The sequence below is a fragment of the Myxine glutinosa genome, chromosome 11 (assembly GCF_964187855.1).
Source record: "Myxine glutinosa chromosome 11, kmMyxGlut1.1, whole genome shotgun sequence".
NCBI classification, from domain to species: Eukaryota; Metazoa; Chordata; class Myxini; order Myxiniformes; family Myxinidae; genus Myxine; species Myxine glutinosa.
The window spans coordinates 33,064,192-33,086,712 of record NC_136271.1 but is presented as its reverse complement, the minus strand read 5'-3'; the positions used below and the strand labels follow the sequence as shown (position 1 = coordinate 33,086,712).

General features: G+C 38.3%; 1 protein-coding gene across 1 annotated transcript in view; it reads right to left on the bottom strand.

Moving 5' to 3' along the window:
• RELN (reelin) overlaps positions 1 to 22,521 on the bottom strand; it is a 515,504-nt gene that overhangs the window by 84,651 nt on the left and 408,332 nt on the right. The gene's annotated exons all lie outside the window — the stretch shown is intronic.

Sequence of the window (22,521 nt, the reverse complement as noted above, 5' to 3'; positions counted from 1 at the left end):
GCACTTGTGTTAGTGTTGAAAAACCACTTTTCGCACTTGTGTTAGTGTTGAAAAACCACTTTTCGCACTTGTGTTAGTGTTGAAAAACCACTTTTTGCACTTGTGTTGGTGCAGGAAACCACTTTTGCACTTGTATTGGTGTGGAAAAAACACTTTTTGCACTTGTGTTAGTGTTGAAAAATCACTTTTCGCACTTGTGTTAGTGTTGAAAAACCACTTTTCGCACTTGTGTTAGTGTTGAAAAACCACTTTTCGCACTTGTGTTGGTGCAGGAAACCACTTTTGCACTTGTATTAGTGTGGAAAAAGCACTTTTTGCAGTTGTGATAGTGTTGAAAAACCACTTTTTGCACTTGTGTTAGTGTTGAAAAACCACTTTTCGCACTTGTGTTAGTGTTGAAAAACCACTTTTCGCACTTGTGTTGGTGCAGGAAACCACTTTTGCACTTGTATTAGTGTGGAAAACCACTATTCGCACTTGTGTTAGTGTTGAAAAACCACTTTTCACACTTGTGTTAGTGTTGAAAAACCACTTTTCGCACTTGTGTTGGTGCAGGAAACCACTTTTGCACTTGTATTAGTGTGGAAAAACCACTTTTCGCACTTGTGTTAGTGTTGAAAAACCACTTTTCGCACTTGTGTTAGTGTTGAAAAACCACTTTTTGCACTTGTGTTAGTGTTGAAAAACCACTTTTCGCACTTGTGTTAGTGTTGAAAAACCACTTTTCGCATTTGTGTTGGTGCAGGAAACCACTTTTGCACTTGTATTAGTGTGGAAAAAACACTTTTTGCACTTGTGATAGTGTTGAAAAACCACTTTTCGCACTTGTGTTGGTGCAGGAAACCACTTTTGCACTTGTATTAGTGTGGAAAAAGCACTTTTTGCACTTGTGATAGTGTTGAAAACCACTTTTCGCACTTGTGTTAGTGTTGAAAAACCACTTTTCGCACTTGTGTTGGTGCAGGAAACCACTTTTGAACTTGTATTAGTGTGGGAAAACCACTTTTCGCACTTGTGTTAGTGTTGAAAAACCACTTTTTGCACTTGTGTTAGTGTTGAAAAACCACTTTTCGCACTTGTGTTGGTGCAGGAAACCACTTTTGCACTTGTATTAGTGTGGAAAAAACACTTTTTGCACTTGTGATAGTGTTGAAAAACCACTTTTCGCACTTGTGTTAGTGTTGAAAAACCCCTTTTCGCACTTGTGTTGGTGCAGGAAACCACTTTTGCACCTGTATTAGTGTGGAAAAACCACTTTTCGCACTTGTGTTAGTGTTGAAAAACCACTTTTCGCACTTGTGTTGGTGCAGGAAACCACTTTTGCACTTGTATTGGTGTTGAAAAACCACTTTTCGCACTTGTGTTGGTGCAGGAAACCACTTTTGAACTTGTATTAGTGTTGAAAAACCACTTTTCGCACTTGTGTTGGTGCAGGAAACCACTTTTGCACTTGTATTATTGTGGAAAAACCACTTTTCGCACTTGTGTTAGTGTTGAAAAACCACTTTTCGCACTTGTGTTAGTGTTGAAAAACCACTTTTTGCACTTGTGTTAGTGTTGAAAAACCACTTTTCGCACTTGTGTTGGTGTTGAAAAACCATTTTTCGCACTTGTGTTAGTGTTGAAAAACCACTTTTCGCACTTGTGTTGGTGCAGGAAACCACTTTTGCACTTGTATTAGTGTGGAAAAACCACTTTTCGCACTTGTGTTAGTGTTGAAAAACCACTTTTCGCACTTGTGTTAGTGTTGAAAAACCACTTTTTGCACTTGTGTTGGTGCAGGAAACCACTTTTGCACTTGTATTAGTGTGGAAAAACCACTTGAAAACCACTTTTCGCACTTGTGTTAGTGTTGAAAAACCACTTTTCGCACTTGTGTTGGTGCAGGAAACCACTTTTGCACTTGTATTAGTGTGGAAAAAATACTTTTTGCACTTGGAATAGTGTTGAAAAACCACTTTTCGCACTTGTGTTAGTGTTGAAAAACCAATTTTCGCACTTGTGTTAGTGTTGAAAAACCACTTTTCGCACTTGTGTTGTTGCAGGAAACCACTTTTGCACTTGTATTAGTGTGGAAAAAGCACTTTTTGCACTTGTGATAGTGTTGAAAAACCACTTTTCGCACTTGTGTTAGTGTTGAAAAACCACTTTTCGCACGTGTGTTGGTGCAGGAAACCACTTTTGAACTTGTATTAGTGTGGAAAAACCACTTTTTGCACTTGTGTTAGTGTTGAAAAACCACTTTTTGCACTTGTGTTAGTGTTGAAAAACCACTTTTCGCACTTGTGTTGGTGCAGGAAACCACTTTGCACTTGTATTAGTGTGGAAAAACCACTTTTCGCACTTGTGTTAGTGTTGAAAAACCACTTTTCGCACTTGTGTTAGTGTTGAAAAACCACTTTTCGCACTTGTGTTAGTGTTGAAAAACCACTTTTTGCACTTGTGTTGGTGCAGGAAACCACTTTTGCACTTGTATTGGTGTGGAAAAAACACTTTTTGCACTTGTGTTAGTGTTGAAAAACCAATTTTCGCACTTGTGTTAGTGTTGAAAAACCACTTTTCGCACTTGTGTTAGTGTTGAAAAACCACTTTTCGCACTTGTGTTGGTGCAGGAAACCACTTTTGCACTTGTATTAGTGTGGAAAAAACACTTTTTGCACTTGTGATAGTGTTGAAAAACCACTTTTCGCACTTGTGTTAGTGTTGAAAAACCACTTTTTGCACTTGTGTTAGTGTTGAAAAACCACTTTTCGCAATTGTGTTGGTGCAGGAAACCACTTTTGCACTTGTATTAGTGTGGAAAAAGCACTTTTTGCAGTTGTGATAGTGTTGAAAAACCACTTTTCGCACTTGTGTTAGTGTTGAAAAACGACTTTTCGCACTTGTGTTAGTGTTGAAAAACCACTTTTCGCACTTGTGTTGGTGCAGGAAACCACTTTTGCACTTGTATTAGTGTGGAAAAACCACTATTCGCACTTGTGTTAGTGTTGAAAAACCACTTTTCACACTTGTGTTAGTGTTGAAAAACCACCTTTTGCACTTGTGTTGGTGCAGGAAACCACTTTTGCACTTGTATTAGTGTGGAAAAAACACTTTTTGCACTTGTGTTGTGTTGAAAAACCACTTTTCGCACTTGTGTTAGTGTTGAAAAACCACTTTTCGCACTTGTGTTAGTGTTGAAAAACCACTTTTCGCATTTGTGTTGGTGCAGGAAACCACTTTTGCACTTGTATTAGTGTGGAAAAAACACTTTTTGCACTTGTGATAGTGTTGAAAAACCACGTTTCGCACTTGTGTTAGTGTTGAAAAACCACTTTTCGCACTTGTGTTGGTGCAGGAAACCACTTTTGCACTTGTATTAGTGTGGAAAAACCACTTTTCGCACTTGTGTTAGTGTTGAAAAACCACTTTTCGCACTTGTGTTGGTGCAGGAAACCACTTTTGCACTTGTATTAGTGTGGAAAAACCACTTTTCGCACTTGTGTTAGTGTTGAAAAACCACTTTTCGCACTTGTGTTAGTGTTGAAAAACCACTTTTCGCACTTGTGTTAGTGTTGAAAAACCACTTTTTGCACTTGTGTTGGTGCAGGAAACCACTTTTGCACTTGTATTGGTGTGGAAAAAATACTTTTTGCACTTGTGTTAGTGTTGAAAAACCACTTTTCGCACTTGTGTTAGTGTTGAAAAACCACTTTTCGCACTTGTGTTGGTGCAGGAAACCACTTTTGCACTTGTATTAGTGTGGAAAAAGCACTTTTTGCAGTTGTGATAGTGTTGAAAAACCACTTTTTGCACTTGTGTTAGTGTTGAAAAACCACTTTTCGCACTTGTGTTAGTGTTGAAAAACCACTTTTCGCACTTGTGTTGGTGCAGGAAACCACTTTTGCACTTGTATTAGTGTGGAAAACCACTATTCGCACTTGTGTTAGTGTTGAAAAACCACTTTTCACACTTGTGTTAGTGTTGAAAAACCACCTTTCGCACTTGTGTTGGTGCAGGAAACCACTTTTGCACTTGTATTAGTGTGGAAAAACACTTTTTGCACTTGTGATAGTGTTGAAAAACCACTTTTCGCACTTGTGTTAGTGTTGAAAAACCACTTTTCGCACTTGTGTTAGTGTTGAAAAACCACTTTTCGCATTTGTGTTGGTGCAGGAAACCACTTTTGCACTTGTATTAGTGTGGAAAAAACACTTTTTGCACTTGTGATAGTGTTGAAAAACCACTTTTCGCACTTGTGTTAGTGTTGAAAAACCACTTTTCGCACTTGTGTTTGTGCAGGAAACCACTTTTGCACTTGTATTAGTGTGGAAAAACCACTTTTTGCACTTGTGTTAGTGTTGAAAAAACACTTTTAGCACTTGTGTTGGTGCAGGAAACCACTTTTGCACTTGTATTAGTGTGGAAAAACCACTTTTCGCACTTGTGTTAGTGTTGAAAAACCACTTTTTGCACTTGTGTTGGTGCAGGAAACCACTTTTGCACTTGTATTGGTGTGGAAAAAACACTTTTTGCACTTGTGTTAGTGTTGAAAAACCACTTTTCGCACTTGTGTTAGTGTTGAAAAACCACTTTTCGCACTTGTGTTAGTGTTGAAAAACCACTTTTCGCACTTGTGTTGGTGCAGGAAACCACTTTTGCACTTGTATTAGTGTGGAAAAACCACTTTTCGCACTTGTGTTAGTGTTGAAAAACCAATTTTTGCACTTGTGTTGGTGCAGGAAACCACTTTTGCACTTGTATTGGTGTGGAAAAAACACTTTTTGCACTTGTGTTAGTGTTGAAAAACCACTTTTCGCACTTGTGTTAGTGTTGAAAAACGACTTTTCACACTTGTGTTAGTGTTGAAAAACCACTTTTCGCACTTGTGTTGGTGCAGGAAACCACTTTTGCACTTGTATTAGTGTGGAAAAACCACTTGAAAACCACTTTTCGCACTTGTGTTAGTGTTGAAAAACCACTTTTCGCACTTGTGTTGGTGCAGGAAACCACTTTTGCACTTGTATTAGTGTGGAAAAACACTTTTTGCACTTGGAATCGTGTTGAAAAACCACTTTTCGCACTTGTGTTAGTGTTGAAAAACCAATTTTCGCACTTGTGTTAGTGTTGAAAAACCACTTTTCGCATTTGTGTTGGTGCAGGAAACCACTTTTGCACTTGTATTAGTGTGGAAAAAGCACTTTTTGCACTTGTGATAATGTTGAAAAACCACTTTTCGCACTTGTGTTAGTGTTGAAAAACCACTTTTCGCACGTGTGTTGGTGCAGGAAACCACTTTTGAACTTGTATTAGTGTGGAAAAACCACTTTTTGCACTTGTGTTAGTGTTGAAAAACCACTTTTTGCACTTGTGTTAGTGTTGAAAAACCACTTTTCGCACTTGTGTTGGTGCAGGAAACCACTTTTGCACTTGTATTAGTGTGGAAAAACCACTTTTTGCACTTGTGTTAGTGTTGAAAAACCACTTTTTGCACTTGTGTTAGTGTTGAAAAACCCGTTTTCGCACTTGTGTTGGTGCAGGAAACCACTTTTGCACTTGTATTAGTGTGGAAAAAACACTTTTTGCACTTGTGATAGTGTTGAAAAACCACTTTTCGCACTTGTGTTAGTGTTGAAAAACCACTTTTTGCACTTGTGTTAGTGTTGAAAAACCACTTTTCGCACTTGTGTTGGTGCAGGAAACCACTTTTGCACTTGTATTAGTGTGGAAAAAGCACTTTTTGCAGTTGTGATAGTGTTGAAAAACCACTTTTCGCACTTGTGTTAGTGTTGAAAAACCACTTTTCGCACTTGTGTTAGTGTTGAAAAACCACTTTTCGCACTTGTGTTGGTGCAGGAAACCACTTTTGCACTTGTATTAGTGTGGAAAAACCACTATTCGCACTTGTGTTAGTGTTGAAAAACCACTTTTCACACTTGTGTTAGTGTTGAAAAACCACCTTTCGCACTTGTGTTGGTGCAGGAAACCACTTTTGCACTTGTATTAGTGTGGAAAAAACACTTTTTGCACTTGTGATAGTGTTGAAAAACCACTTTTCGCACTTGTGTTAGTGTTGAAAAACCACTTTTCGCACTTGTGTTAGTGTTGAAAAACCACTTTTCGCATTTGTGTTGGTGCAGGAAACCACTTTTGCACTTGTATTAGTGTGGAAAAAACACTTTTTGCACTTGTGATAGTGTTGAAAAACCACTTTTCGCACTTGTGTTAGTGTTGAAAAACCACTTTTCGCACTTGTGTTGGTGCAGGAAACCACTTTTGCACTTGTATTAGTGTGGAAAAACCACTTTTTGCACTTGTGTTAGTGTTGAAAAAACACTTTTCGCACTTGTGTTGGTGCAGGAAACCACTTTTGCACTTGTATTAGTGTGGAAAAACCACTTTTCGCACTTGTGTTAGTGTTGAAAAACCAATTTTTGCACTTGTGTTGGTGCAGGAAACCACTTTTGCACTTGTATTGGTGTGGAAAAAACACTTTTTGCACTTGTGTTAGTGTTGAAAAACCACTTTTCGCACTTGTGTTAGTGTTGAAAAACCACTTTTCACACTTGTGTTAGTGTTGAAAAACCACTTTTCGCACTTGTGTTGGTGCAGGAAACCACTTTTGCACTTGTATTAGTGTGGAAAAACCACTTGAAAACCACTTTTCGCACTTGTGTTAGTGTTGAAAAACCACTTTTCGCACTTGTGTTGGTGCAGGAAACCACTTTTGCACTTGTATTAGTGTGGAAAAACACTTTTTGCACTTGGAATCGTGTTGAAAAACCACTTTTCGCACTTGTGTTAGTGTTGAAAAACCAATTTTCGCACTTGTGTTAGTGTTGAAAAACCACTTTTCGCACTTGTGTTGGTGCAGGAAACCACTTTTGCACTTGTATTAGTGTGGAAAAAGCACTTTTTGCACTTGTGATAATGTTGAAAAACCACTTTTCGCACTTGTGTTAGTGTTGAAAAACCACTTTTCGCACGTGTGTTGGTGCAGGAAACCACTTTTGAACTTGTATTAGTGTGGAAAAACCACTTTTTGCACTTGTGTTAGTGTTGAAAAACCACTTTTTGCACTTGTGTTAGTGTTGAAAAACCACTTTTCGCACTTGTGTTGGTGCAGGAAACCACTTTTGCACTTGTATTAGTGTGGAAAAAACACTTTTTGCACTTGTGATAGTGTTGAAAAAGCACTTTTCGCACTTGTGTTAGTGTTGAAAAACCCGTTTTCGCACTTGTGTTGGTGCAGGAAACCACTTTTGCACTTGTATTAGTGTGGAAAAAACACTTTTTGCACTTGTGATAGTGTTGAAAAACCACTTTTCGCACTTGTCTTAGTGTTGAAAAACCACTTTTTGCACTTGTGTTAGTGTTGAAAAACCACTTTTCGCACTTGTGTTGGTGCAGGAAACCACTTTTGCACTTGTATTAGTGTGGAAAAAGCACTTTTTGCAGTTGTGATAGTGTTGAAAAACCACTTTTCACACTTGTGTTAGTGTTGAAAAACAACTTTTCGCACTTGTGTTAGTGTTGAAAAACCACTTTTCGCACTTGTGTTGGTGCAGGAAACCACTTTTGCACTTGTATTAGTGTGGAAAAACCACTATTCGCACTTGTGTTAGTGTTGAAAAACCACTTTTCACACTTGTGTTAGTGTTGAAAAACCACTTTTCGCACGTGTGTTGGTGCAGGAAACCACTTTTGAACTTGTATTAGTGTGGAAAAACCACTTTTTGCACTTGTGTTAGTGTTGAAAAACCACTTTTTGCACTTGTGTTAGTGTTGAAAAACCACTTTTCGCACTTGTGTTGGTGCAGGAAACCACTTTTGCACTTGTATTATTGTAGAAAAAACACTTTTTGCACTTGTGATAGTGTTGAAAAAGCACTTTTCGCACTTGTGTTACTGTTGAAAAACCCGTTTTCGCACTTGTGTTGGTGCAGGAAACCACTTTTGCACTTGTATTAGTGTGGAAAAAACACTTTTTGCACTTGTGATAGTGTTGAAAAACCACTTTTCGCACTTGTGTTAGTGTTGAAAAACCACTTTTTGCACTTGTGTTAGTGTTGAAAAACCACTTTTCGCACTTGTGTTGGTGCAGGAAACCACTTTTGCACTTGTATTAGTGTGGAAAAAGCACTTTTTGCAGTTGTGATAGTGTTGAAAAACCACTTTTCGCACTTGTGTTAGTGTTGAAAAACCACTTTTCGCACTTGTGTTAGTGTTGAAAAACCACTTTTCGCACTTGTGTTGGTGCAGGAAACCACTTTTGCACTTGTATTAGTGTGGAAAAACCACTATTCGCACTTGTGTTAGTGTTGAAAAACCACTTTTCACACTTGTGTTAGTGTTGAAAAACCACCTTTCGCACTTGTGTTGGTGCAGGAAACCACTTTTGCACTTGTATTAGTGTGGAAAAAACACTTTTTGCACTTGTGATAGTGTTGAAAAACCACTTTTCGCACTTGTGTTAGTGTTGAAAAACCACTTTTCGCACTTGTGTTAGTGTTGAAAAACCACTTTTCGCATTTGTGTTGGTGCAGGAAACCACTTTTGCACTTGTATTAGTGTGGAAAAAACACTTTTTGCACTTGTGATAGTGTTGAAAAACCACTTTTCGCACTTGTGTTAGTGTTGAAAAACCACTTTTCGCACTTGTGTTGGTGCAGGAAACCACTTTTGCACTTGTATTAGTGTGGAAAAACCACTTTTTGCACTTGTGTTAGTGTTGAAAAAACACTTTTCGCACTTGTGTTGGTGCAGGAAACCACTTTTGCACTTGTATTAGTGTGGAAAAACCACTTTTCGCACTTGTGTTAGTGTTGAAAAACCAATTTTTGCACTTGTGTTGGTGCAGGAAACCACTTTTGCACTTGTATTGGTGTGGAAAAAACACTTTTTGCACTTGTGTTAGTGTTGAAAAACCACTTTTCGCACTTGTGTTAGTGTTGAAAAACGACTTTTCACACTTGTGTTAGTGTTGAAAAACCACTTTTCGCACTTGTGTTGGTGCAGGAAACCACTTTTGCACTTGTATTAGTGTGGAAAAACCACTTGAAAACCACTTTTCGCACTTGTGTTAGTGTTGAAAAACCACTTTTCGCACTTGTGTTGGTGCAGGAAACCACTTTTGCACTTGTATTAGTGTGGAAAAACACTTTTTGCACTTGGAATCGTGTTGAAAAACCACTTTTCGCACTTGTGTTAGTGTTGAAAAACCAATTTTCGCACTTGTGTTAGTGTTGAAAAACCACTTTTCGCATTTGTGTTGGTGCAGGAAACCACTTTTGCACTTGTATTAGTGTGGAAAAAGCACTTTTTGCACTTGTGATAATGTTGAAAAACCACTTTTCGCACTTGTGTTAGTGTTGAAAAACCACTTTTCGCACGTGTGTTGGTGCAGGAAACCACTTTTGAACTTGTATTAGTGTGGAAAAACCACTTTTTGCACTTGTGTCAGTGTTGAAAAACCACTTTTTGCACTTGTGTTAGTGTTGAAAAACCACTTTTCGCACTTGTGTTGGTGCAGGAAACCACTTTTGCACTTGTATTAGTGTGGAAAAACCACTTTTTGCACTTGTGTTAGTGTTGAAAAACCACTTTTTGCACTTGTGTTAGTGTTGAAAAACCCGTTTTCGCACTTGTGTTGGTGCAGGAAACCACTTTTGCACTTGTATTAGTGTGGAAAAAACACTTTTTGCACTTGTGATAGTGTTGAAAAACCACTTTTCGCACTTGTGTTAGTGTTGAAAAACCACTTTTTGCACTTGTGTTAGTGTTGAAAAACCACTTTTCGCACTTGTGTTGGTGCAGGAAACCACTTTTGCACTTGTATTAGTGTGGAAAAAGCACTTTTTGCAGTTGTGATAGTGTTGAAAAACCACTTTTCGCACTTGTGTTAGTGTTGAAAAACCACTTTTCGCACTTGTGTTAGTGTTGAAAAACCACTTTTCGCACTTGTGTTAGTGTTGAAAAACCACTTTTCGCACCTGTGTTGGTGCAGGAAACCACTTTTGCACTTGTATTAGTGTGGAAAAACCACTTTTGCACTTGTATTAGTGTGGAAAAAACACTTTTTGCACTTGTGATAGTGTTGAAAAACCACTTTTCGCACTTGTGTTAGTGTTGAAAAACCACTTTTCGCACTTGTGTTGGTGCAGGAAACCACTTTTGCACTTGTATTAGTGTGGAAAAACCACTTTTTGCACTTGTGTTAGTGTTGAAAAAACACTTTTCGCACTTGTGTTGGTGCAGGAAACCACTTTTGCACTTGTATTAGTGTGGAAAAACCACTTTTCGCACTTGTGTTAGTGTTGAAAAACCAATTTTTGCACTTGTGTTGGTGCAGGAAACCACTTTTGCACTTGTATTGGTGTGGAAAAAACACTTTTTGCACTTGTGTTAGTGTTGAAAAACCACTTTTCGCACTTGTGTTAGTGTTGAAAAACGACTTTTCACACTTGTGTTAGTGTTGAAAAACCACTTTTCGCACTTGTGTTGGTGCAGGAAACCACTTTTGCACTCGTATTAGTGTGGAAAAACCACTTGAAAACCACTTTTCGCACTTGTGTTAGTGTTGAAAAACCACTTTTCGCACTTGTGTTGGTGCAGGAAACCACTTTTGCACTTGTATTAGTGTGGAAAAACACTTTTTGCACTTGGAATCGTGTTGAAAAACCACTTTTCGCACTTGTGTTAGTGTTGAAAAACCAATTTTCGCACTTGTGTTAGTGTTGAAAAACCACTTTTCGCATTTGTGTTGGTGCAGGAAACCACTTTTGCACTTGTATTAGTGTGGAAAAAGCACTTTTTGCACTTGTGATAATGTTGAAAAACCACTTTTCGCACTTGTGTTAGTGTTGAAAAACCACTTTTCGCACGTGTGTTGGTGCAGGAAACCACTTTTGAACTTGTATTAGTGTGGAAAAACCACTTTTTGCACTTGTGTTAGTGTTGAAAAACCACTTTTTGCACTTGTGTTAGTGTTGAAAAACCACTTTTCGCACTTGTGTTGGTGCAGGAAACCACTTTTGCACTTGTATTAGTGTGGAAAAACCACTTTTTGCACTTGTGTTAGTGTTGAAAAACCACTTTTTGCACTTGTGTTAGTGTTGAAAAACCCGTTTTCGCACTTGTGTTGGTGCAGGAAACCACTTTTGCACTTGTATTAGTGTGGAAAAAACACTTTTTGCACTTGTGATAGTGTTGAAAAACCACTTTTCGCACTTGTGTTAGTGTTGAAAAACCACTTTTTGCACTTGTGTTAGTGTTGAAAAACCACTTTTCGCACTTGTGTTGGTGCAGGAAACCACTTTTGCACTTGTATTAGTGTGGAAAAAGCACTTTTTGCAGTTGTGATAGTGTTGAAAAACCACTTTTCGCACTTGTGTTAGTGTTGAAAAACCACTTTTCGCACTTGTGTTAGTGTTGAAAAACCACTTTTCGCACTTGTGTTAGTGTTGAAAAACCACTTTTCGCACTTGTGTTGGTGCAGGAAACCACTTTTGCACTTGTATTAGTGTGGAAAAAGCACTTTTTGCAGTTGTGATAGTGTTGAAAAACCACTTTTCACACTTGTGTTAGTGTTGAAAAACCACTTTTCGCACTTGTGTTAGTGTTGAAAAACCACTTTTCGCACTTGTGTTGGTGCAGGAAACCACTTTTGCACTTGTATTAGTGTGGAAAAACCACTATTCGCACTTGTGTTAGTGTTGAAAAACCACTTTTCACACTTGTGTTAGTGTTGAAAAACCACTTTTCGCACGTGTGTTGGTGCAGGAAACCACTTTTGAACTTGTATTAGTGTGGAAAAACCACTTTTTGCACTTGTGTTAGTGTTGAAAAACCACTTTTTGCACTTGTGTTAGTGTTGAAAAACCACTTTTCGCACTTGTGTTGGTGCAGGAAACCACTTTTGCACTTGTATTAGTGTGGAAAAAACACTTTATGCACTTGTGATAGTGTTGAAAAAGCACTTTTCGCACTTGTGTTAGTGTTGAAAAACCCGTTTTCGCACTTGTGTTGGTGCAGGAAACCACTTTTGCACTTGTATTAGTGTGGAAAAAACACTTTTTGCACTTGTGATAGTGTTGAAAAACCACTTTTCGCACTTGTGTTAGTGTTGAAAAACCACTTTTTGCACTTGTGTTAGTGTTGAAAAACCACTTTTCGCACTTGTGTTGGTGCAGGAAACCACTTTTGCACTTGTATTAGTGTGGAAAAAGCACTTTTTGCAGTTGTGATAGTGTTGAAAAACCACTTTTCGCACTTGTGTTAGTGTTGAAAAACCACTTTTCGCACTTGTGTTAGTGTTGAAAAACCACTTTTCGCACTTGTGTTGGTGCAGGAAACCACTTTTGCACTTGTATTAGTGTGGAAAAACCACTATTCGCACTTGTGTTAGTGTTGAAAAACCACTTTTCACACTTGTGTTAGTGTTGAAAAACCACCTTTCGCACTTGTGTTGGTGCAGGAAACCACTTTTGCACTTGTATTAGTGTGGAAAAACCACTATTCGCACTTGTGTTAGTGTTGAAAAACCACTTTTCGCACTTGTGTTAGTGTTGAAAAACCAATTTTTGCACTTGTGTTGGTGCAGGAAACCACTTTTGCACTTGTATTGGTGTGGAAAAAACACTTTTTGCACTTGTGTTAGTGTTGAAAAACCACTTTTCGCACTTGTGTTAGTGTTGAAAAACGACTTTTCACACTTGTGTTAGTGTTGAAAAACCACTTTTCGCACTTGTGTTGGTGCAGGAAACCACTTTTGCACTTGTATTAGTGTGGAAAAACCACTTGAAAACCACTTTTCGCACTTGTGTTAGTGTTGAAAAACCACTTTTCGCACTTGTGTTGGTGCAGGAAACCACTTTTGCACTTGTATTAGTGTGGAAAAACACTTTTTGCACTTGGAATCGTGTTGAAAAACCACTTTTCGCACTTGTGTTAGTGTTGAAAAACCAATTTTCGCACTTGTGTTAGTGTTGAAAAACCACTTTTCGCATTTGTGTTGGTGCAGGAAACCACTTTTGCACTTGTATTAGTGTGGAAAAAGCACTTTTTGCACTTGTGATAATGTTGAAAAACCACTTTTCGCACTTGTGTTAGTGTTGAAAAACCACTTTTCGCACGTGTGTTGGTGTTGAAAAACCACTTTTCGCACCTGTGTTGGTGCAGGAAACCACTTTTGCACTTGTATTAGTGTGGAAAAACCACTTTTCGCACTTGTGTTAGTGTTGAAAAACCACTTTTCGCACTTGTGTTAGTGTTGAAAAACCACTTTTCGCACTTGTGTTAGTGTTGAAAAACCACTTTTTGCACTTGTGTTGGTGCAGGAAACCACTTTTGCACTTGTATTGGTGTGGAAAAAACACTTTTTGCACTTGTGTTAGTGTTGAAAAATCACTTTTCGCACTTGTGTTAGTGTTGAAAAACCACTTTTCGCACTTGTGTTAGTGTTGAAAAACCACTTTTCGCACTTGTGTTGGTGCAGGAAACCACTTTTGCACTTGTATTAGTGTGGAAAAAGCACTTTTTGCAGTTGTGATAGTGTTGAAAAACCACTTTTTGCACTTGTGTTAGTGTTGAAAAACCACTTTTCGCACTTGTGTTAGTGTTGAAAAACCACTTTTCGCACTTGTGTTGGTGCAGGAAACCACTTTTGCACTTGTATTAGTGTGGAAAACCACTATTCGCACTTGTGTTAGTGTTGAAAAACCACTTTTCACACTTGTGTTAGTGTTGAAAAACCACTTTTCGCACTTGTGTTGGTGCAGGAAACCACTTTTGCACTTGTATTAGTGTGGAAAAACCACTTTTCGCACTTGTGTTAGTGTTGAAAAACCACTTTTCGCACTTGTGTTAGTGTTGAAAAACCACTTTTTGCACTTGTGTTAGTGTTGAAAAACCACTTTTCGCACTTGTGTTAGTGTTGAAAAACCACTTTTCGCATTTGTGTTGGTGCAGGAAACCACTTTTGCACTTGTATTAGTGTGGAAAAAACACTTTTTGCACTTGTGATAGTGTTGAAAAACCACTTTTCGCACTTGTGTTGGTGCAGGAAACCACTTTTGCACTTGTATTAGTGTGGAAAAAGCACTTTTTGCACTTGTGATAGTGTTGAAAACCACTTTTCGCACTTGTGTTAGTGTTGAAAAACCACTTTTCGCACTTGTGTTGGTGCAGGAAACCACTTTTGAACTTGTATTAGTGTGGGAAAACCACTTTTCGCACTTGTGTTAGTGTTGAAAAACCACTTTTTGCACTTGTGTTAGTGTTGAAAAACCACTTTTCGCACTTGTGTTGGTGCAGGAAACCACTTTTGCACTTGTATTAGTGTGGAAAAAACACTTTTTGCACTTGTGATAGTGTTGAAAAACCACTTTTCGCACTTGTGTTAGTGTTGAAAAACCCCTTTTCGCACTTGTGTTGGTGCAGGAAACCACTTTTGCACCTGTATTAGTGTGGAAAAACCACTTTTCGCACTTGTGTTAGTGTTGAAAAACCACTTTTCGCACTTGTGTTGGTGCAGGAAACCACTTTTGCACTTGTATTGGTGTTGAAAAACCACTTTTCGCACTTGTGTTGGTGCAGGAAACCACTTTTGAACTTGTATTAGTGTTGAAAAACCACTTTTCGCACTTGTGTTGGTGCAGGAAACCACTTTTGCACTTGTATTATTGTGGAAAAACCACTTTTCGCACTTGTGTTAGTGTTGAAAAACCACTTTTCGCACTTGTGTTAGTGTTGAAAAACCACTTTTTGCACTTGTGTTAGTGTTGAAAAACCACTTTTCGCACTTGTGTTGGTGTTGAAAAACCATTTTTCGCACTTGTGTTAGTGTTGAAAAACCACTTTTCGCACTTGTGTTGGTGCAGGAAACCACTTTTGCACTTGTATTAGTGTGGAAAAACCACTTTTCGCACTTGTGTTAGTGTTGAAAAACCACTTTTCGCACTTGTGTTAGTGTTGAAAAACCACTTTTTGCACTTGTGTTGGTGCAGGAAACCACTTTTGCACTTGTATTAGTGTGGAAAAACCACTTGAAAACCACTTTTCGCACTTGTGTTAGTGTTGAAAAACCACTTTTCGCACTTGTGTTGGTGCAGGAAACCACTTTTGCACTTGTATTAGTGTGGAAAAAATACTTTTTGCACTTGGAATAGTGTTGAAAAACCACTTTTCGCACTTGTGTTAGTGTTGAAAAACCAATTTTCGCACTTGTGTTAGTGTTGAAAAACCACTTTTCGCACTTGTGTTGTTGCAGGAAACCACTTTTGCACTTGTATTAGTGTGGAAAAAGCACTTTTTGCACTTGTGATAGTGTTGAAAAACCACTTTTCGCACTTGTGTTAGTGTTGAAAAACCACTTTTCGCACGTGTGTTGGTGCAGGAAACCACTTTTGAACTTGTATTAGTGTGGAAAAACCACTTTTTGCACTTGTGTTAGTGTTGAAAAACCACTTTTTGCACTTGTGTTAGTGTTGAAAAACCACTTTTCGCACTTGTGTTGGTGCAGGAAACCACTTTGCACTTGTATTAGTGTGGAAAAACCACTTTTCGCACTTGTGTTAGTGTTGAAAAACCACTTTTCGCACTTGTGTTAGTGTTGAAAAACCACTTTTCGCACTTGTGTTAGTGTTGAAAAACCACTTTTTGCACTTGTGTTGGTGCAGGAAACCACTTTTGCACTTGTATTGGTGTGGAAAAAACACTTTTTGCACTTGTGTTAGTGTTGAAAAACCAATTTTCGCACTTGTGTTAGTGTTGAAAAACCACTTTTCGCACTTGTGTTAGTGTTGAAAAACCACTTTTCGCACTTGTGTTGGTGCAGGAAACCACTTTTGCACTTGTATTAGTGTGGAAAAAACACTTTTTGCACTTGTGATAGTGTTGAAAAACCACTTTTCGCACTTGTGTTAGTGTTGAAAAACCACTTTTTGCACTTGTGTTAGTGTTGAAAAACCACTTTTCGCAATTGTGTTGGTGCAGGAAACCACTTTTGCACTTGTATTAGTGTGGAAAAAGCACTTTTTGCAGTTGTGATAGTGTTGAAAAACCACTTTTCGCACTTGTGTTAGTGTTGAAAAACGACTTTTCGCACTTGTGTTAGTGTTGAAAAACCACTTTTCGCACTTGTGTTGGTGCAGGAAACCACTTTTGCACTTGTATTAGTGTGGAAAAACCACTATTCGCACTTGTGTTAGTGTTGAAAAACCACTTTTCACACTTGTGTTAGTGTTGAAAAACCACCTTTTGCACTTGTGTTGGTGCAGGAAACCACTTTTGCACTTGTATTAGTGTGGAAAAAACACTTTTTGCACTTGTGTTGTGTTGAAAAACCACTTTTCGCACTTGTGTTAGTGTTGAAAAACCACTTTTCGCACTTGTGTTAGTGTTGAAAAACCACTTTTCGCATTTGTGTTGGTGCAGGAAACCACTTTTGCACTTGTATTAGTGTGGAAAAAACACTTTTTGCACTTGTGATAGTGTTGAAAAACCACGTTTCGCACTTGTGTTAGTGTTGAAAAACCACTTTTCGCACTTGTGTTGGTGCAGGAAACCACTTTTGCACTTGTATTAGTGTGGAAAAACCACTTTTCGCACTTGTGTTAGTGTTGAAAAACCACTTTTCGCACTTGTGTTGGTGCAGGAAACCACTTTTGCACTTGTATTAGTGTGGAAAAACCACTTTTCGCACTTGTGTTAGTGTTGAAAAACCACTTTTCGCACTTGTGTTAGTGTTGAAAAACCACTTTTCGCACTTGTGTTAGTGTTGAAAAACCACTTTTTGCACTTGTGTTGGTGCAGGAAACCACTTTTGCACTTGTATTGGTGTGGAAAAAATACTTTTTGCACTTGTGTTAGTGTTGAAAAACCACTTTTCGCACTTGTGTTAGTGTTGAAAAACCACTTTTCGCACTTGTGTTGGTGCAGGAAACCACTTTTGCACTTGTATTAGTGTGGAAAAAGCACTTTTTGCAGTTGTGATAGTGTTGAAAAACCACTTTTTGCACTTGTGTTAGTGTTGAAAAACCACTTTTCGCACTTGTGTTAGTGTTGAAAAACCACTTTTCGCACTTGTGTTGGTGCAGGAAACCACTTTTGCACTTGTATTAGTGTGGAAAACCACTATTCGCACTTGTGTTAGTGTTGAAAAACCACTTTTCACACTTGTGTTAGTGTTGAAAAACCACCTTTCGCACTTGTGTTGGTGCAGGAAACCACTTTTGCACTTGTATTAGTGTGGAAAAACACTTTTTGCACTTGTGATAGTGTTGAAAAACCACTTTTCGCACTTGTGTTAGTGTTGAAAAACCACTTTTCGCACTTGTGTTAGTGTTGAAAAACCACTTTTCGCATTTGTGTTGGTGCAGGAAACCACTTTTGCACTTGTATTAGTGTGGAAAAAACACTTTTTGCACTTGTGATAGTGTTGAAAAACCACTTTTCGCACTTGTGTTAGTGTTGAAAAACCACTTTTCGCACTTGTGTTTGTGCAGGAAACCACTTTTGCACTTGTATTAGTGTGGAAAAACCACTTTTTGCACTTGTGTTAGTGTTGAAAAAACACTTTTAGCACTTGTGTTGGTGCAGGAAACCACTTTTGCACTTGTATTAGTGTGGAAAAACCACTTTTCGCACTTGTGTTAGTGTTGAAAAACCACTTTTTGCACTTGTGTTGGTGCAGGAAACCACTTTTGCACTTGTATTGGTGTGGAAAAAACACTTTTTGCACTTGTGTTAGTGTTGAAAAACCACTTTTCGCACTTGTGTTAGTGTTGAAAAACCACTTTTCGCACTTGTGTTAGTGTTGAAAAACCACTTTTCGCACTTGTGTTGGTGCAGGAAACCACTTTTGCACTTGTATTAGTGTGGAAAAACCACTTTTCGCACTTGTGTTAGTGTTGAAAAACCAATTTTTGCACTTGTGTTGGTGCAGGAAACCACTTTTGCACTTGTATTGGTGTGGAAAAAACACTTTTTGCACTTGTGTTAGTGTTGAAAAACCACTTTTCGCACTTGTGTTAGTGTTGAAAAACGACTTTTCACACTTGTGTTAGTGTTGAAAAACCACTTTTCGCACTTGTGTTGGTGCAGGAAACCACTTTTGCACTTGTATTAGTGTGGAAAAACCACTTGAAAACCACTTTTCGCACTTGTGTTAGTGTTGAAAAACCACTTTTCGCACTTGTGTTGGTGCAGGAAACCACTTTTGCACTTGTATTAGTGTGGAAAAACACTTTTTGCACTTGGAATCGTGTTGAAAAACCACTTTTCGCACTTGTGTTAGTGTTGAAAAACCAATTTTCGCACTTGTGTTAGTGTTGAAAAACCACTTTTCGCATTTGTGTTGGTGCAGGAAACCACTTTTGCACTTGTATTAGTGTGGAAAAAGCACTTTTTGCACTTGTGATAATGTTGAAAAACCACTTTTCGCACTTGTGTTAGTGTTGAAAAACCACTTTTCGCACGTGTGTTGGTGCAGGAAACCACTTTTGAACTTGTATTAGTGTGGAAAAACCACTTTTTGCACTTGTGTTAGTGTTGAAAAACCACTTTTTGCACTTGTGTTAGTGTTGAAAAACCACTTTTCGCACTTGTGTTGGTGCAGGAAACCACTTTTGCACTTGTATTAGTGTGGAAAAACCACTTTTTGCACTTGTGTTAGTGTTGAAAAACCACTTTTTGCACTTGTGTTAGTGTTGAAAAACCCGTTTTCGCACTTGTGTTGGTGCAGGAAACCACTTTTGCACTTGTATTAGTGTGGAAAAAACACTTTTTGCACTTGTGATAGTGTTGAAAAACCACTTTTCGCACTTGTGTTAGTGTTGAAAAACCACTTTTTGCACTTGTGTTAGTGTTGAAAAACCACTTTTCGCACTTGTGTTGGTGCAGGAAACCACTTTTGCACTTGTATTAGTGTGGAAAAAGCACTTTTTGCAGTTGTGATAGTGTTGAAAAACCACTTTTCGCACTTGTGTTAGTGTTGAAAAACCACTTTTCGCACTTGTGTTAGTGTTGAAAAACCACTTTTCGCACTTGTGTTGGTGCAGGAAACCACTTTTGCACTTGTATTAGTGTGGAAAAACCACTATTCGCACTTGTGTTAGTGTTGAAAAACCACTTTTCACACTTGTGTTAGTGTTGAAAAACCACCTTTCGCACTTGTGTTGGTGCAGGAAACCACTTTTGCACTTGTATTAGTGTGGAAAAAACACTTTTTGCACTTGTGATAGTGTTGAAAAACCACTTTTCGCACTTGTGTTAGTGTTGAAAAACCACTTTTCGCACTTGTGTTAGTGTTGAAAAACCACTTTTCGCATTTGTGTTGGTGCAGGAAACCACTTTTGCACTTGTATTAGTGTGGAAAAAACACTTTTTGCACTTGTGATAGTGTTGAAAAACCACTTTTCGCACTTGTGTTAGTGTTGAAAAACCACTTTTCGCACTTGTGTTGGTGCAGGAAACCACTTTTGCACTTGTATTAGTGTGGAAAAACCACTTTTTGCACTTGTGTTAGTGTTGAAAAAACACTTTTCGCACTTGTGTTGGTGCAGGAAACCACTTTTGCACTTGTATTAGTGTGGAAAAACCACTTTTCGCACTTGTGTTAGTGTTGAAAAACCAATTTTTGCACTTGTGTTGGTGCAGGAAACCACTTTTGCACTTGTATTGGTGTGGAAAAAACACTTTTTGCACTTGTGTTAGTGTTGAAAAACCACTTTTCGCACTTGTGTTAGTGTTGAAAAACCACTTTTCACACTTGTGTTAGTGTTGAAAAACCACTTTTCGCACTTGTGTTGGTGCAGGAAACCACTTTTGCACTTGTATTAGTGTGGAAAAACCACTTGAAAACCACTTTTCGCACTTGTGTTAGTGTTGAAAAACCACTTTTCGCACTTGTGTTGGTGCAGGAAACCACTTTTGCACTTGTATTAGTGTGGAAAAACACTTTTTGCACTTGGAATCGTGTTGAAAAACCACTTTTCGCACTTGTGTTAGTGTTGAAAAACCAATTTTCGCACTTGTGTTAGTGTTGAAAAACCACTTTTCGCACTTGTGTTGGTGCAGGAAACCACTTTTGCACTTGTATTAGTGTGGAAAAAGCACTTTTTGCACTTGTGATAATGTTGAAAAACCACTTTTCGCACTTGTGTTAGTGTTGAAAAACCACTTTTCGCACGTGTGTTGGTGCAGGAAACCACTTTTGAACTTGTATTAGTGTGGAAAAACCACTTTTTGCACTTGTGTTAGTGTTGAAAAACCACTTTTTGCACTTGTGTTAGTGTTGAAAAACCACTTTTCGCACTTGTGTTGGTGCAGGAAACCACTTTTGCACTTGTATTAGTGTGGAAAAAACACTTTTTGCACTTGTGATAGTGTTGAAAAAGCACTTTTCGCACTTGTGTTAGTGTTGAAAAACCCGTTTTCGCACTTGTGTTGGTGCAGGAAACCACTTTTGCACTTGTATTAGTGTGGAAAAAACACTTTTTGCACTTGTGATAGTGTTGAAAAACCACTTTTCGCACTTGTCTTAGTGTTGAAAAACCACTTTTTGCACTTGTGTTAGTGTTGAAAAACCACTTTTCGCACTTGTGTTGGTGCAGGAAACCACTTTTGCACTTGTATTAGTGTGGAAAAAGCACTTTTTGCAGTTGTGATAGTGTTGAAAAACCACTTTTCACACTTGTGTTAGTGTTGAAAAACCACTTTTCGCACTTGTGTTAGTGTTGAAAAACCACTTTTCGCACTTGTGTTGGTGCAGGAAACCACTTTTGCACTTGTATTAGTGTGGAAAAACCACTATTCGCACTTGTGTTAGTGTTGAAAAACCACTTTTCACACTTGTGTTAGTGTTGAAAAACCACTTTTCGCACGTGTGTTGGTGCAGGAAACCACTTTTGAACTTGTATTAGTGTGGAAAAACCACTTTTTGCACTTGTGTTAGTGTTGAAAAACCACTTTTTGCACTTGTGTTAGTGTTGAAAAACCACTTTTCGCACTTGTGTTGGTGCAGGAAACCACTTTTGCACTTGTATTATTGTAGAAAAAACACTTTTTGCACTTGTGATAGTGTTGAAAAAGCACTTTTCGCACTTGTGTTACTGTTGAAAAACCCGTTTTCGCACTTGTGTTGGTGCAGGAAACCACTTTTGCACTTGTATTAGTGTGGAAAAAACACTTTTTGCACTTGTGATAGTGTTGAAAAACCACTTTTCGCACTTGTGTTAGTGTTGAAAAACCACTTTTTGCACTTGTGTTAGTGTTGAAAAACCACTTTTCGCACTTGTGTTGGTGCAGGAAACCACTTTTGCACTTGTATTAGTGTGGAAAAAGCACTTTTTGCAGTTGTGATAGTGTTGAAAAACCACTTTTCGCACTTGTGTTAGTGTTGAAAAACCACTTTTCGCACTTGTGTTAGTGTTGAAAAACCACTTTTCGCACTTGTGTTGGTGCAGGAAACCACTTTTGCACTTGTATTAGTGTGGAAAAACCACTATTCGCACTTGTGTTAGTGTTGAAAAACCACTTTTCACACTTGTGTTAGTGTTGAAAAACCACCTTTCGCACTTGTGTTGGTGCAGGAAACCACTTTTGCACTTGTATTAGTGTGGAAAAAACACTTTTTGCACTTGTGATAGTGTTGAAAAACCACTTTTCGCACTTGTGTTAGTGTTGAAAAACCACTTTTCGCACTTGTGTTAGTGTTGAAAAACCACTTTTCGCATTTGTGTTGGTGCAGGAAACCACTTTTGCACTTGTATTAGTGTGGAAAAAACACTTTTTGCACTTGTGATAGTGTTGAAAAACCACTTTTCGCACTTGTGTTAGTGTTGAAAAACCACTTTTCGCACTTGTGTTGGTGCAGGAAACCACTTTTGCACTTGTATTAGTGTGGAAAAACCACTTTTTGCACTTGTGTTAGTGTTGAAAAAACACTTTTCGCACTTGTGTTGGTGCAGGAAACCACTTTTGCACTTGTATTAGTGTGGAAAAACCACTTTTCGCACTTGTGTTAGTGTTGAAAAACCAATTTTTGCACTTGTGTTGGTGCAGGAAACCACTTTTGCACTTGTATTGGTGTGGAAAAAACACTTTTTGCACTTGTGTTAGTGTTGAAAAACCACTTTTCGCACTTGTGTTAGTGTTGAAAAACGACTTTTCACACTTGTGTTAGTGTTGAAAAACCACTTTTCGCACTTGTGTTGGTGCAGGAAACCACTTTTGCACTTGTATTAGTGTGGAAAAACCACTTGAAAACCACTTTTCGCACTTGTGTTAGTGTTGAAAAACCACTTTTCGCACTTGTGTTGGTGCAGGAAACCACTTTTGCACTTGTATTAGTGTGGAAAAACACTTTTTGCACTTGGAATCGTGTTGAAAAACCACTTTTCGCACTTGTGTTAGTGTTGAAAAACCAATTTTCGCACTTGTGTTAGTGTTGAAAAACCACTTTTCGCATTTGTGTTGGTGCAGGAAACCACTTTTGCACTTGTATTAGTGTGGAAAAAGCACTTTTTGCACTTGTGATAATGT